We start from the raw sequence: 11,731 nt of genomic DNA, 5'->3' as shown, positions 1-11,731 counted from the left end.
TTATTTTAAACAGATTTTACATTTATATGATTGAAAAATCTGAACACGGGGGTGCCCAGGTAGCTCAGCTGATTGGGTGTCTGCCTTTGGCTCAGGTCATGGTCTTGGGGTCCTGGGATTGAGCCCCACATCAGCTCCCTGCCCAGTGAGAAGCCTGCTTCTCTCTGCCCCTCTCCCCACACTCGTGCTCTCTCTCAAATAAATAAATAATTAAAAAAAAACCCTGAACACTATGAAAAGGTAGATCCTGCAAAATGTCACTCCCGCCCCATCCGTAGCCACTTAGCTACCTCACATCTGCAGATAGCTACATTTATTAGTTTCTGATTTATCTTTCCAGTGATTATTTATGCTAGAATATATTATTCCTCCCTTCCTTAAAGAAAATGGGCTGTGCTGTATACACCATTCTATGCTTTACTTTTGTCACCTAGCAGTAGATCATGTAGATCTCTCCATTCTCTCACTTTAGGATATTATCTTTGTTTATAAAGAAAGAGCTATAATAGCGGCTTCCTTTATTTACACAGAATGTGTGCCCAACCCTAATACATGCCTCTGGGTTAAATTATATGTGCTTTGCATTTACATTTCACAGCTGACTAGAAAAGTCAACTTCTAGGCTTGTCAAAGGTCAAATCCCAAATACCTAGACATTTTCTTAAGTATTCTGACCAGTTTTGAACATCAAGGAACAATAAAATTTCAAATATGTTTCTTGAAAGAACACTGGAAAGATGGGCTGACCACAGAGTGCACTTACATTGTCATTGTTCCTTTTTTAAACGCCTCACTCTGGGAATTTTCAGACAATGTTTGTTTTGTGTTTTTGCTTTTTGCTCTACGTGGCTGTAGCCCAGAACTGTCAGAAGAGATTAAGTTTATAAAATAAAACTTTCTAAATTTTTGAAATATTATGAGCAAATGAAATACTTTTTTTTCCCTGCCTGTAGTGCAGTTCAACTCAGTTCAACAGACTAGGCCTCATACAAACTACTGCGATTTATTTAAAAGATGGATAAGACATTGGTCCTGGCTTCAAGATGCTTACAAAGAATGTCCCTTTCATGTGGAAACTGCTGTGCTGTAGCAGGCACACACAATATGCTACAGGGGAACAAAGGAAGGACAATTAGCCCTGCCTCATTTGGGGAAAATGAGCTCAGTTATAAAGACAAGTAAACGCTGACCAGAGAAAGAAGGCTGGGACAGCAGAGGGGCAGGTCATGAAGCTTCATGAAGACACCAAAGTACCCAGTACAAATGGGGAAATGGCAAACGGCTCAGGGTCACTGGAGTTCAAGGTCTTAACAGATGTGGCTAGAAAGGGGAGGGTCTTGTATGGTCTGCCCGGGAGCTGGGGCTTGACTCTGGGCAGTTGTTAAAGGATGGAGCTTGGGCAGGTTTGCCTTTTAGAAAGCTTGTCTTGGCTTTGGCATGGAGAATGGGTTTGAGGAGGGGATCAATCCAATTTATAGGGATGGAGAAGAGGGGGCATATTTGAAAAAACCCTACAGGGCTTGACGACTAGAGGAGGCCAGGAAGACCCTTTGGTTCTGGCTTGTGTGACTCCGGGAGCAGTGGTTCCGTTAAATGAAACCAGGAAAGCTAGGTGGAGGAGGGAGGCAATCTTAAGTTCTGGTTAGGTCATGTTAAATTTGAGGATAGCAGGCAGATGCAGCTACATCTCTGATGAACAGAAGAGAGTTCAGGTAGTCGAGATATAGATTGGGGCATTGTGTTCTTTTCCTGAGGTTGCTGTAACAAATTACCACAAACTTAGTGTCTTAAAACAATACAGATTTATTCTCTTACTGTTCTAAATGTGGAAGGTCTAAAATCCATCTCACTGGGTTAGTTCCACCACTCTAAAGGTGTCAGTAAGGCTAGTTCCTTCTGGAGGGCTCTAGGAGAGAATTTTCCCTACCTTTTCCTGCTTCTAGAAGCCAACTACATTCCTTAGCTTGTGGCCCCTCTTTCATCCTCAAAGCCAGCATTGTAGAATCTTGCTTGCTTCTTCTATAGTCAAGTCTCCCTCTGTGTCCCTTTTATAAGGACACTTGTGATTACAGTCTCCCCATCTTAAGACCCTTAACTTACTCACATCTGCAAAACCCCTTTTGTCAAATAAGGTAACATTCACAGTCTCCAAAGATCAGGACCTGGATATAGTCAGGGGACATTATTCAGCCTACATGTGTGGTTGGCATTAAGTTAATGAGAGTACATACATACAATCAATGGGGTAGACCTGTGTATGGAAAGAAGAGCATTGGATCAAGAACAGAACAGTGGGAACACCAAAGTTAAGAGAGTGAGCCTTGGTAGAAGGAACTCAAAGGAGATGGAGAAAGAAGTCTGACCAAGAGGGTGAGTACCAGGAAAGAGCTGGTGTCATGGAGACAGAAATTGGCGAGTAACAGGGAGGAGGGAGTGAAATTGGGAAAACCACCTGGAGGTCCCTGGGTCTCCATTCTACGGCAGTGTCAGTGGAGTACAAGGGGTGGAAAACAGATGGCAGTGGGCAGTACGAATGGACAATGAGGAAGGGTGGACCACCTTGTCAACAAGTTGGCTAAGAAGAAAAGAGATATAGGGTGCCTGGGTGGCTCAGTCGTTAAGCCTCTGCCTTCGGCTCAGGTCCTGATCTCAGGGTCCTGGGATCGAGCCCCACATCGGGCTCCCTGCGTGGTGGGAAGCCTGCTTCTCCCTCTCCCACTCCCCCTGCTTGTGTTCCCTCTCTCTCTGTGTCTTTCTGTCAAATAAAATAAATAAAATATTTTTAAAAAAGAAGAAAAGAGATATGATGGCCACTAGAAAAAAAAAAAACGCAAACTCAAAAGAAGTTATTTTGTTTTATTTTGCTTTGTTTCTAGGAAAGTGTGAGTCCGGAGCATACTTGTAGGTGAAAAGAAAGAGCCCATAGATTGAGGGATGCTAAAGATTTATGTAAGAGAGGGAACACCTGATGGAACAAGGTCCCAAAATAGTCTGATGGATGTGGACTCCAAGAGCACAGATAAATAAAATTTGAAATAAGCCTAACCTTTGATCCAGCCTCTAGAAATTTATCTTACAAAAAGAAATCTTACCAAAAAACTTATAAAGATGCTCACATAGGAGGAAAAAATATACAAGATCACAAGATTCTTCAAAGGCAAAGATATATGTACAATGGTGTTCAAGACAGTGTTGCTTATAATAGGGAATTTGAAACAATTTACATGTCTATCAGGAAAGAATTAGTAAACTCTGGAGTTGAGAATAGCTTTAAAATCCTGGGGTGGAAAGATTTCCCTATATATGATACGATCCAGACATCATAAAGAAAGGTGTTACATAATTGATAACAAAATAAACAGCTTCTATAAACCCCATAAACAAGTAGATTAGAAAAAATATTTCTAGTCTACCTAATATATAAAGAATTCCTTCAAATTCTCTCTCTCTCTCTCTCTTTTTTTTTAGAGAGACAGAGCGAGTGAGCGAGGAGGGGGTAGGGAGGGCAGAGAGAGAGGGAGACAGAGAATCTTATATAGGCTCCATGCCAAACGCAGAGCCCTACACAGGACTTGATCTCACAATCCTGAAATCATGACATGAGCTGAAATCAAGAGTCAGACACTTAACTGATTGAGCCACCCAGGCACCCCGTTTCAGTTAGGCATCAGACTCTCGGTTTTGACTCAGGTCATGATCTCAGGATTTTGAGATGGAGCCTTGGGTTGGGCTCCACACTCAGCAGGGAGTCTGCTTGAGATTCTCTCTCTCTCCCTCTCTCTGTCCCCCTCTGTCCCTCCCCTCACTCGCTCTCTCTCTCTCTCTAAAAAAATAAATAAATCTTGGGCACCTGGGTGGCTCAGTTGGTTAAGTGACTGCCTTCGGCTCAGGTCGTGATCCTGGAGTCCCGGGATCGAGTCCCACATCGGGCTCCCTGCTCAGCAGGGAGTCTGCTTCTCTCTCTGACCCTCTTCCCTCTCGTGCTCTCTATCTCTCATTCTCTCTCTCTCAAATAAAATCTTTTAAAAAATAATAAATAAATAAATCTTTTTAATAAATAAATAAAATAAAAATGACAACCTAATAGAAAAATGGACAAAAGCGATAAACTGGCATTTCATAGAAGACAAAGTCAAATAGTTAATAAGTGTATATTTAATGATCTATCTCATTAGGGATGAGAGATAGGCAGTAATACCATCATTTTGCCAATATGAGCAACAAAAATTAGAAGGGTTAATATCTGTTGTTGACGAGGTTATGGGGAAAAAGATACTCCCAAACAGGGCTGATGGAATTTAAATATATACAATAGTTTGAGAGAGCAATTTGGAAGTGTCTATTAAAATTTTAATGTACCTGACTTTTGACTTAACAGTTCCACTTCTAAAAATCTGTCTTAGAGAAATACCTCTATACATACACAAGAAATTATGGGTAAGTATGCGTTTTACTGGTACATATTTTTATACTTGCCTGAAATGGTGAAAATTTGGATGTGACATGATTGTCCGTTGAGAGAAGAACAGGGAAATACATTACGTAGCAAATATATGATGGAATACTGGGAAGCTATGAGAAAGGAAGAGTTAGTTCTAGATTTAATAAATTATGTGAAGTTGGGTTATAACATTTAAGTAAAACAAACAAAAAATATATATATATACATTTATGTTTATTTATGTATATGTATATGCATATATCTAAGTTCTAGGTATAGCATGATCCATTTTTGGAAACAAAAACTGTTTCTATGTACTAGACAAAATAAAGGTTTGAGAACACATCAATATGGGGGAATCTCAGATGCATTATGCTAAGCGAAAGGAGCCACACTCAAAAGGCTACATGCAGTGTAATTCCATTTATACGGCCCTCTTGAAAAAACAAAACTGTAGGAACAGAAAACAGATCAGGGGTTGCCAGGGCTGGAGGTGGGGAAGGAGGTCACTGTAAAGGGACAGAAGAGAAATATTTGTTGTGATGGAAACGTTCCATAACTCAGTTGTGGTATTGGTTCTACAACCGCATGCATTTATACACTACACAGGGTAAACTTTACTGCGTATGAATTACACTTCAATACAGCTGACTTTTTTTAAAAAAGTTTGTAAAGATTCCCAGTAAACTGCTAATAATAATTACCTCTGGGAGAGTGGGTATGGAGGAGTATGGGACGGGAAGAATCTTGCACTTTTTACACTTCTGTATAATTTGGGTCATTTTTAGTAAGCATGCACTGCTTCTGTAATTTTTGAAAAGGTTTTAATAAATATGTCATGCTCACACCATGGAACATTATGCAGCCCTCGAGGTTGTGTTACCTGCACTAACACATAAAGCCATTCACAATCGCTGTTAAGTAGAAAAAAGACAAATTGTATGACAATACACAATCACAGGGTTGGAAAAACACAATAGAATTATGTGTGTACATGTACGTTTAGCTTTATATGGGGTTGTATCTGTGTGTGTGTATGAGTATGTGCATATCAGGAGGATACCTGCCATTTATTCAACACTAATTTAACAATATTTACTTTGGGGGCATAGTATCGTTGTGGGTTTGTGGAGGGGATTAGTTTTATTTTTAATTTTGGTTGAATAGTTACTAGGGTATGTCATTTCTATAATTATAAGAAACATTATGGTTTTTATTTGTTTTTTGCCTGTTTTTTTTTAAAGATTTATTTATTTATTTGAGAGAGAGAGAGATCATGACACTTGATCTTAGCCAAAAGGCCGAGAAGTGATAGAGAGAGAGAGAGAACACGAGCAGGAGGGGCAGAGGGAGAAGGAGAGAGAATCTCAAGCAGACTCCATGTTGAGTGTGGAGCCCACTGCTGGGCACAATCCCAATCCCCTGAGATCAGGACCTGTGCAGAAACCAGGAGTTGGACAACTTAACCCACTGTGCCACCCAAGCGCCCCTCCAGCATTTTTGGAGGGGGACTTTTTTTATTTTAAGCAGTCTCCACTTCCAACATGGGGCTTGAACTCAGAACCCCAAAATTAAGAGTTGCATGTCCTACCAAATGAGTCAGCCAGGCACCCCAGCATTATGGTTTTTAAAGATTTTATTTATTATTTTGGGAGAGAGAAAGAGCGTGCAAGTAGGGAGAAGGGTAGAGGGAGAGAGAGAAAATCTCAAGCAAACTCCATGCAGAGTGCGGAGCCTGACTCGGGGCTCAATCTCATGACCCTGAGATCATGACCCAAGTGGAAGTCAAGAGGCAAACACTCAACCAACTGAGCCACCTAGGATCCCCCAAGATTATGGTTTTTAAATAGCGTAACTGAAGAGGTTGCTTTGACCAAGAGGAGGACTGTCCATCCTGAGAGTGGAGGCAAGACCAGTACGGATGTAGAAAACTTTGTAGGTTGGACAGTAGACAGAAAAGTCGGTAATTTTGGCCTCAATTTTCTCAATAGAATATGTCATCTGGTGAGAGCGCAGGGGAATGGGTTTGGGAGAGAGTAAGGCGTTTAAGGAAGGTACAAAGTTCTGGAATAACTGAAGAGGTACGACAAGAAGGTTTGAGGCTAACTGAAAAGCGCTGCTGAGGGCAGAGGTTAAAATGCCCTCCGGAGCTGGGGTCCTGGGCTCAGGAAACCCTGAACCTCATCAAGCCCTGGGGGGTTAGGGGGTTTCAGCAAACCGCTGAAACTGCAGGCAGGGTTATCCCCTGGGGCAGCCCGGTCCTGGTGACTGCTACAGCCCAGGGTTGCCATGACTCCAAGAAAAGGCAGAAATAGAGCTTTTTTATTTATTTTTATTTTTTTTAAGGTTTTTATTTATCTATTTGACAGAGCACAAGCAGGGGGGAGCAGCAGGCAGAGGAAGAAGCAGGCTCCCCACTGAGCAGGGAGCCCCATGCGGGACTCGATCCAGAACCCTGGGATCATGACCTGAGCCGAAGGCAGATGCTTAACTGACTGAGCCACCCAAATACAGCTTTTTAGATGAAATCATCCAACTGAAAATACTGACAAGTAGTTAAATGTCTCAAACGCTGTCCAGGCCAAAACAAAATGTAACAGCCCATGGCTGTGGGGGGGTGTACGTGTGCATTTATTTTTTCCTAATATTTCCCAAAGTATTTTTTTATTCCCCTATTTCTTTACAGCCCAACACCATTTAACTCACTGAAGCTTGTTTCAGTGGGAGGTGAGATACAGTTCAGAATAACAACGAAATCATTGCTCAGTTGAGATGTTCAGTACATGCCTTTTATTTTTATTTTATTTTTTTAAGATTTATTTATTTATTTTGAGAGAGTGAGAATGAGAGAGAGAGTACATGAGAGGGGGGAGGGTTAGAGGGAGAAGCAGGCTCCTCGCTGAGCCGGGAGCCCGATGCGGAACTCGATCTCTGGACTCCGATCATGACCTGAGCCGAAGCAGTCGCTTAACCAACTGAGCCACCCAGGCGCCCCCAGTACATGCCTTTTAAAAGAACCCAGCAGTCCGCAAGTACCACTGAAGAGGGCCCAGTGTGGAGGCACTTTCGGCATTCCTGACCATGACCTTTGCCTGGCACCCTTGAATCTTTTCATATTCTAATTCAGAATTAACATCCAATAAAAGTTGACTGGTACTTGGACTGCTAAATGAAAAAAGAAAAGAAAAGAACCCAGCAGAAACAATAGTTTTGAAATTCAAGCTTTCAGAGCCGATACCCTTTTGAGAGAGAAAAGTGTTTCTGTATTTTAAAAACTCCCTCTTAGATATCTAGAACAGGAGCCTGGCTTTCACAGAGCCCATAGGAGAAGGAATTTTATGAGACGCAAGAGCTGTTTTCCCTCAAGGAAAGAGTTTGATCATTTGGTTGGCAGGAGCAGGGAGGAGAGAAAGAGTATTGGATAAGAGAATGAGTCCTAAATGCCCAGATAGGTCTGAAGTGGAGGGGGAGGGGTGGGCAGCGGTCACTCATGTCCCGCTTCCCTCTTGAACCCCTGGGAGGAGGTGTCTTCCAAGCCAGCATTGGGCAGCCGTATTCGGGTAGCAACTTTAGTAGGACAAGTCGAGACAGATGGACCAAGTTAGCCTCTCCTTTGACAAGCCTCTCTGACTCTAAGAGGCTGAGATGGTACCAGAATTTCCCTCCGGCCTCGGAGGAGATGGAGAAAAGAGCAGAGAGGGCTGCCTGCAAGCCACGGAGTCACCGAGGTGAGGGATGAGCCCACCCTGTAGCTAAGGGCTTCGGGGTGAGCTGTCCCGGTCAGAGCAGACCTCCGGGAGGTCGACACGGCCAGTGGGAGCTGAGGTGGGCAGCAAGCAGTAAGAGTATGTATCTCAGGAGATTCTAAGGCATGCTCAAGTGAGAGCACAGGTAGCTAGCCTTGGCTGTTGCCTGGCTGGGTAGTGGGGGGCAGTGTGCAGAGGGGATGAGAATACTTGGGAAATGATTCTAATGACCCAGTGAGCAGACTAAAATCATTCTTGGAATGCTGACAATGCAGGGACACCCAGAAATGAAAAAAAAAAAAGTTTTTTTTCTAAGAATATTCTCCTCTTGGGGCACTTGGGTGGCTCAGTCAGTTGAGCATCCAACTCTTGGTTTCAGCTCAGGTCATGATCTCAGGGTCATGAGCTTGAGCCCTATAGCAGGCCAGAGTCTGCTTGAGATTCTCTCTCCCTCTCCCTCTGCTCATCGCAGAGTCTGCTTGAGATTCTCTCTCCCTCTCCCTCTGCCCCCTGCCCCCCCAACTCATGCACGAACTCTCTCTCTCAAATACATACACACATACATAAAATCTTTTTTTTTTTTAAGATTTTATTTATTTGACAGAGAGAGACAGCGAGAGGAGGAACACAAGCAGGGAGAGTAGGAGAGGGAGAAGCAGGCTTCCCGCGGAGCAGGGAGCCAGATGCGGGGCTCGATCCCGCGACCCTGGGATCATGACCTGAGCCGAAGGCAGACGCTTAACGACTGAGCCACCCAGGCACCCCCATAAAATCTTTAAAAAAAATAATATACTCCCCTCCCTTCCTACCCCTTCAAAACAAACAAACACTAAAGCAGTCACTATGAGAAACAAATCAGAAATTGGACTTCCTTCTGCTTTTGAATTACATCTAGGACAAGGGCACCATAACTTTTTCAGTGCCTAGGGCACTAACGTGGCTCTGATTTTCAGGGGAGTACCCGAGCGATCTTATCTGGATGAGCTAACTAAGGAAGGTGCCCACAACGAGAATAACAAGGAGGTCTTAGGTTAAAGAGGTCTCCCTAAGGTCAGAGAGCTGGTGAGGTAGGGGAGAGGCTGTAAGGGTGTGGTCAGAGCCCCTGCGTGCAGGCCTTGGGCTATGGCCACGAAGGTGGGTGACTAAATGGAGCTAGAGAAGGGGCCAGATTGCTGACAAGGTCCTCAGGATAAAGAGGTGGTGGGACGGAGGAGTCAGGTGCCAGACTTCAGTGAAAGCCAGAGAATCTCCTAACGCTAAACAGATGCCAGGTGCCCCCGGTTTCCATAATTGGACCTTCATCTGATGAAGCCTGTAGGCATGTTATACTGAGTAGTAAGTTTACATGGAATACTAACATAATTACACACTGATTAATAACATTGATTATTTTTCTCTTGTTTGTCAGACTTTAGCGAAATTAGGATTCATATGTGCAATATTAACTCTACTGTGCTGCTTCCTTTTTTTTTTATTAAACACACATATAAACTTGTCCTTTCCAAGTTTTCAGTTGACAAAAGGAAACATATTATCATTTGAAAGTTTTGTTTTTAGGCAGTTAAAGGTGGACCTGAGCTCCCCGGGGCGCTGGTCTGTGCATTTTCCTTTGACATCCACAGTGAGGTTGCAGAGAGTTTTTAGTTCGCATAAATGCCTCTTTTCTTTTTTAAGTCTCCAGAGAAAATTACTACCCAGGAAAGATTTCTGTAAGACTTGTTTTCATTTTCCCTGTGCCAGAGTGAGTATTCCTGAGAGAAAACAGACCTACTCAGGGAATCCATACTCAGTGCATGATATCCAATTCTGAGTGAATTAATATTTTTCCTACCGAAATGAGTGAAACGCAGACCATAAGGCAAATCTGTGTTGACTCGTGGTTAATCTTTAGTTTTACGACACATTAGCCTGGTCTTTTCTCCTTAATGATTCAAATACCTGATGCTAAGCTTTCCTTGTCAAATAAACTAAAAGTCTGGCTTTATTCTATTTTCAAGTTTACAACTAAATATTTGCCTATGGTCTAAAGAAAGAGGGAAAATTCAAGTTGGTTGTAGTAGAATGTTGGAAATGGTGATGTAATGACTGCCATTTTAGTAACAAACTACGGAAATGATCCCTGAAAGTATAGTCTTAATGGGATCCGCTCTGCTGAGTAAAGGAGGTTCTTTTTGTTTTTGCAACAATGTCCACCTAATCTTCTCTAATTTTTTTAAAGATCTATTTATTTGAGACAGAGAGAGAGAGAGAGAGAGAGAGAGAGCGTGCACATGGGGGAAGGGGTAGAGGGAGAGGGAGAGACAGTCTTAAGCAGACTTGGTGCTGAATGCAGAGTCTCGTGCAGGGCTCAATCTCATGACCCTGAGATCATGACCTGAGCCCAAATCAAGAGTCCAACACTTAACTGACTGCACCACCCAGGTGCCCCCTGTTTTCTCTTTTATTTCACCTTGCTAATTGAGATTTCCACAAGACCTGAGGCTGCACTAGATCCAGTCCAGGAATTGGTAGGGGGAGGGAAGTCCTTGTGAAAATCAACGCAGTTTGATATCCCCAATGCAATGGGCTACGTTTTCAACTATCCATGTAGAGAGGGAGAAATTTTAGTGATGAAAACAGCAGATAATATGGAAATCCTTTTTATTTACTTTGGACAATTATCCCAATGCACACACATTTCTATCACATGGCAATGTGACATGACTGCAAATGTCCACAGGGTCCGGCGGGAGATACCGACCGGCTTTTGTATCTCCTTGGGATCTTCGAAAATCGGAGGGAGAGGTATGTTGTGGGGTGAAGACTCTTCAGGAAGAACTCAGATCTACAGGTCTCCTGAGTAGGAAGATTTCTATTACACTTTAAACCAGCTGCGTGGTTTTCCTACCGCAGCTGTAACAAATTACCACAAATTTAGTGGCTTTAAAAACAACAGCATGGGGCACCTGGGAGGCCCAGTCGGTTGAGCGTCCCACTCTGGGTTTCAGCTCGGGTTGTGGTCTTGAGGTCCTGGGATTGAGCCTCACGCTGGGCTCTGCACTCAGCAGAGAGTCCGCTTGGGATTCTCTCTCCCTCTCCCTCTGCCCTCCCCACTTGTGCTCTCTCTCTCTCTCAAATAAATAAATCTTTAAAACAACAACAACCAAAACCCCACAGGTCAGCTATCTTACAAGTCCTGGAGATCAGACATTCAAAATGGGTCTCATGGGTCAAAATCAAGGTGTTGTCACGGCTGTGTTCCTTTGTGGAGGCTCCAGATTAAAATTCATCTTTTTGCCTCTTCCAGTTTCGAGAGGCCACCTGCAGCCCTCCATCTTCTCCTTCTGTTGTCACATTGCCTTTCTCTGATGCTGATCTCCTTGCCTCTCTTTTATAAGAACCCTGTGAATACGCTGTCCCCACCCACTAATCTGGGTTAACCTCCAAGTCTCAAGATCTCACAGTAATTGCCTCAGCAAAGTCCCCTTTGCCTTGCAAGGTAGCATACTCACATGTCTCGGGGATTAGGACATGGACTTTGTTCCGCTGACCACACCAGGGCCGG

General features: G+C 43.3%; 2 pseudogenes; one reads left to right on the top strand and one right to left on the bottom strand.

The window, feature by feature from the left end:
* The first annotated feature begins 7,931 nt into the window (after window positions 1-7,931).
* The window catches only part of LOC114216484 (tetraspanin-17-like), a 55,857-nt pseudogene continuing 52,057 nt past the window's right edge, over window positions 7,932-11,731 (top strand).
* Window positions 10,229-10,322, bottom strand: LOC148164705 (small nucleolar RNA U3; annotated as a pseudogene).

This window comes from Eumetopias jubatus, unplaced genomic scaffold, assembly GCF_037043125.1.
Source record: "Eumetopias jubatus isolate StellerSeaLion01/CBP00866 unplaced genomic scaffold, mEumJub1_p1.0 scaffold_3, whole genome shotgun sequence".
NCBI lineage: Eukaryota > Metazoa > Chordata > Mammalia > Carnivora > Otariidae > Eumetopias > Eumetopias jubatus.
The sequence above is the reverse complement of the archived record's forward strand: the minus strand, read 5'-3'. Positions and strand labels throughout refer to the sequence as shown.